Source organism: Triticum dicoccoides, chromosome 2B, assembly GCF_002162155.2.
Source record: "Triticum dicoccoides isolate Atlit2015 ecotype Zavitan chromosome 2B, WEW_v2.0, whole genome shotgun sequence".
NCBI lineage: Eukaryota > Viridiplantae > Streptophyta > Magnoliopsida > Poales > Poaceae > Triticum > Triticum dicoccoides.
In genome coordinates, this window is record NC_041383.1 from 28,734,401 (window position 1) to 28,739,461 (window position 5,061).

Below are 5,061 nucleotides of genomic sequence, written 5' to 3' on the forward strand. Positions count from 1 at the left end.
CTTCACTCAAGTTGAGGTATAGTTTCTCAAGTCTCAGCAGCAAATTAAACTGAGACACGTGGAATATCCATTGAAGAATACACACGTTTCAAAACGAGGAAGATGCTGCTGCTGAACATTCCTGTCCTGTATATATATGCAACCAAGCGCTTCTCTCGCCCGATCGATGTATTCAGTTCTTCAGTGTTTGCTACTGCCTAGGAAACCAAGGTCAGGGAAACCGGGTAGCATCAGGTATATATGTACCTATTTATTTGTTTTTGCTGTCTTTTTTCTTTATTATGTTTCCAGTTTCTGCTCCATGTATGCATGCATGATCCTCACATACTCCTGGTTTTCCATCTACCCAACTCAAATATTGGTCATTAATTAGTTCAAGTTTTCTTGTAAAAATTCTCCAGATATACTATGAAGTTTATCGAAACTTCAAAGCACCAAAAACATAATAAAAAATCGCATCACGGTCCTTAAACTATGGCATGACAGCTGTCATCACAATAACGAGCTGCCGGCGTTTGCTGTCACTGAGGCAGACCATGTCGATAACGGCTGAGAAATTTTCGTGCACGTGCCCTCCTAAGCACGAGCGCCATGAAAGCTGGAAGGCATGTTCCGCTTACCATTTAGTTTTTTTTGTGAAGTCTCAGACGACAAAGACTTGGCTATGTCTCAGACGATGCTATACTCGTTCAATCCTGCATGTAGACCGTGCAAAAAAAAATTTAACTTTTTATTTTTTTTCTCATATATATATACTAGTATGTCATTTGGTTGAGACTTGGTTAAATTTTAGTCGTTTGAGATCTAGTCACACACTTGGTTTAATCCTGAAACGTTGCCTTGGTGGACCTATAAAAGTTCTGATGTGAAGATGCATGACGAGTTCTTCTAAACTGTTTTGTTGGAATCGCTCTATCGTACATGTTTGCTTCCACGCAGAGGTCATTCGAGAAGTTCGATCAACGAGTGTGTCGCTGACTCGCTGTCCAGATGCTTAAGCGATAACCTCCGAAAATCAAGTGATCTGACATTGACATCTCAGGTAGTCAGGAGCCTACACGTACGTACTCCTACGTGCCTCGGGCCTTTGACAAGCACAAGCCACACGCCATGGCTCGAGAGCTTAAGGTGCTCGGCGCGCTGGACGCCGCCAAGACGCAGTGGTACCACTTCACAGGCGATCGTGATCGCCGGCATGGGCTTCTTCACCGACGCCTATGACCTCTTCTCCATCTCCCTCGTCACCAAGCTCCTGGGCCGCATCTACTACTTCGACCCGAGCTCAAACGCGCCGGGCTCGCTCCCGCCCAACGTCTCCGCCGCAGTCAACGGCGTCGCCTTCTGTGGCACCCTCGCCGGCCAGCTCTTCTTCGGCTGGCTCGGCGACAAGATGGGCCGGAAGAAGGTCTACGGCATGACGCTCATGATCATGGTGCTCTGCTGCGTCGCCTCCGGCCTCTCCTTCGGCTCCACTCCGAACTCCGTCATGGCCACGCTCTGCTTCTTCCGCTTCTGGCTCGGGTTCGGCATCGGCGGTGACTACCCACTCTCCGCCACCATCATGTCCGAGTACGCCAACAAGCGCACCCGCGGCGCCTTCATCGCCGCCGTATTCGCCATGCAGGGGTTCGGCAACCTCACCGGCGGCGTCGTTGCGATCATCGTCTCTGCTGCGTTCAAGGAGCGGTTCGACGCGCCCGCGTACACGGACGACCGGGCCGGCTCCAGCTCCACCGTGCCGCAGGCCGACTACGTGTGGCGCATCGTCCTAATGTTTGGCGCCGTCCCGGCGCTGCTCACCTACTACTGGCGCATGAAGATGCCCGAGACGGCGCGCTACACCGAGCTCGTGGCCAAGAACGCAAGGCTGGCCACGTCCGACATGGCGCGGGTGCTCTACGTGGACCTCGTCTCCGAAGAGCCGGAGCAGCAGGAACGCGGAGAGCGCGAGCAGTTGGGGCTCTTCTCCAAGGAGTTCGCTCGGCGCCACGGCCGGCACCTGCTGGGCACGACGGTGTGCTGGTTCGTCCTCGACATCGCCTTCTACTCGCAGAACCTGTTCCAGAAGGACATCTACACGGCGGTGGAGTGGCTGCCAAGGGGCGGACACCATGAACGCGCTGCAGGAGATGTTCAAGATCTCGCGCGCGCAGACGCTGGTCGCGCTGTGTGGCACCATCCCGGGGTGCTGGTTCACGGTGTTCCTCATCGACGTCGTCCGCCGCTTCGCCATCCAGCTCGGTGGCTTCTTCTTCATGACGGCGTTCATGCTGGGGCTCGCCGTGCCGTACCACCACTGGACGACCCCCGGGAACCACGTGGGCTTCGTCGTCATGTTCTCGCTCACCTTCTTCTTCGCCAACTGCGGGCCCAACTCCACCACCTTCATCGTGCCGGCCGAGATCTTCCCGGCACGGCTGCAGTCGACGTGCCACGGCATCTCCGCGGCGGCCGGGAAGGCGGGCGCCATCGTGGGGTCCTTTGGGTTCTTGTATGCCGCCCAGAGCCCTGATTCCACGAAGACGGATGCCGGGTACCCGCCGGGCATCGGCGTCCGCAACTCGTTGTTCGTGCTCGCCGGGTGCAACGTGGTCGGGTTCCTGTTCACGTTCCTCGTGCCGGAGCCCAACGGGAAGTCGCTGGAGGAGCTCTCCGGTGAGAACGAGGAGGATGACGCGCCTGAAGATGCCTCATCTGCGGCAGCCGGGGAGGACAGGAGCACGCCGGCACCAGACGCTTGATAGAAGTTACGGAAGCTCGTTCTGAATATGTTTGCGTAATGGCATTATCACTTGCTGCATCGGCTGTCAAAGCATTGGGTTGGAGTACAGTTTCTTTTACTCTGATTGCAGTATCTTGGTGGAAGCAGTGGGAGCAAGGAATCTACTGGTAAAATATAGACATTGGAAGATCAGACCGGTGCATGCAGATTTTCTCAATACTACTGCTGATCTCAACTCCTTCAGTGTTAGTCATATTCCTAGACCTCAAAATCCTATTGCTCACAATCTAGAAAAGAAAGCTTTCTCTATCAGATCTTTCCTTACTTGCTCTTTTCTATAGTATGTAGCAAGGCTTCTAGATGTAAATTCAATAGGGTCCGAATAACTGCCACACGTGTGGCTCGATAGGAACCCGCCCGCACGCCTCGTGCGGCATAGACGGGGATCGGCCCGCACGACCACGTCCGAGCGCACAAAAGCATGGCCCGCACGTCCGGTGTGTGGCAACCCCGCCCGCACTGCCCCGTCCGGGCCAGAAGACCGGCTGCCCGCACGACCCAGCCGATCCACGCCTCCGATCCATCCCCTCTCTCGTACGCTGCCATCGTCCCCCACCTCTCGAACCCCGACATCCGTCGCCGGCCATCCCTGGTTGCCATGGCAACCAGGGCAGATCCGTAGGGCGCTCCGACCCCAAACCACACCCTAACCCTTCCCATCCCCAGCCGCCCACTCCAATCCAGTCCTCCAGACACGATCAACTAAAACCAGGTGAAAAATCTCGATCTCGTCCTTCCCTCTCATCCTTAAGGCTGAAAATCTCCAGATCTTGTACTGGGTCCATACTATAGGGGTAGAACACTGCATGGTTCGGTGTATATTCGCAATTGCCAGGAAGAATACACCAGATCTGCCATGTACTACGTTTGAGGTTAACTTAGGTGCCTAGTTTAGGCACTTAAGTAGTTGGGTATGAAATGGATGAGTAGGAATCCCTAAAAAAGGGCAGGAAGGACGATTTTTTGAATGAAGAGGGTGGGAAAAAATAATTGCCACTTGTGTGTAACGACAGTTGCCGCTTGTGTATGATGACAATTGCCACCTATTTTGACCTGTTGCTTGCCATCCCTATCTTCCATGTGCAAGCAGCAGAAGAATACAATTCTTGTGGATTATTGATGCCTTTTTGATCATACAGTGATTGAGAACATGTCGGAAAAGAATCGAGACGCGGAAAGGATGAATCGCGAAGGTGGCGCTGATGCTTGGGGTTCTAAAAGGCCAGAAACACCGCCTTGGGATGCAGCAGAGTATAGTCAACTCGTCTCTGCAGGGCCGTTGCTGCCACTACTAGAACAGTATGCAGGCGTAGGTATGATGCGTGGTAACAAAAAGAAGAGAGCAGTTGCCAACTTCGCAACGATGAAGATGACATTCTACTTATGTCCTACACTCCCATTTTTTTGCAGGTTCTTATGACCAAAACACTCTTAGGGGGGCCCCATGGCAAGTTCAGTCACAAGGCGCTAACACTGACATATTTACGGGCAACCAACCTCAACTAGCTAGTATGGCTAATCAAGGTAATGCAAAACCAAAAAAAAACACATACTGATGTGGACGTGAAAAATGGACATGCAAAAAAACTGGCAATAGGACTCACGAGTTATCACGGGTGAAAATGCAGGGCCTTCATGCAGCACGTGGCATCAGCCAGCACCCATGTACCTGCCATCGACGTCATACACAGGTCAGTCCATAAAAAAAGTGAAGTTGCGGATGTTCAATTAGCAGAAGGGGCATAGTTGGCAGCTCCAAATTGCCATGACTGGACTTCTACAATTGCCATGAATTTAAAACTACATTTGCCATCCCTGGACAACTGTTGTTGCCATCAGTGGACACTTGCAGTTGCCATGGAGAAACAACTGCAGTTGCCATGCCAGAGCAACTACAGTTGCCATGTCATCGCAACTGCAGTTGCCATGGAGGAACAACTGCGGTTGCCATGCCGATGCAACTATAGTTGCCATGCCAGTAAAACTGCAGTTGCCACATCAGGGGCGACTGCAGTTGCCGTGCTAGCACAAACTGCAAATTGCCATGAATTGACCAACCACTACTATGCTTACAGCGTATTACGCTGGTGGTGACACGGCAATTGTCCCGTGGCAAGCTTCACAAATTGCAGGTGGAGCACGGCATTTTGGTGTCACAGACCACACAAGATGGCCAAATGCAGCACAACAAGGTAAGGAAAAAATGAACCACAAAAAACATCACTACATTTGTTGTTTGTAGTTTTTTGTAGGCAAAACAATAGTTGCCATGTTTGTTG

The 5,061-nt window shown here is 52.3% G+C and overlaps 1 pseudogene; it reads left to right on the top strand.

The window, feature by feature from the left end:
* The first annotated feature begins 1,110 nt into the window (after positions 1 to 1,110).
* Positions 1,111 to 2,741, top strand: LOC119360315 (annotated as a pseudogene).
* The last annotated feature ends 2,320 nt before the right edge of the window (positions 2,742 to 5,061 follow it).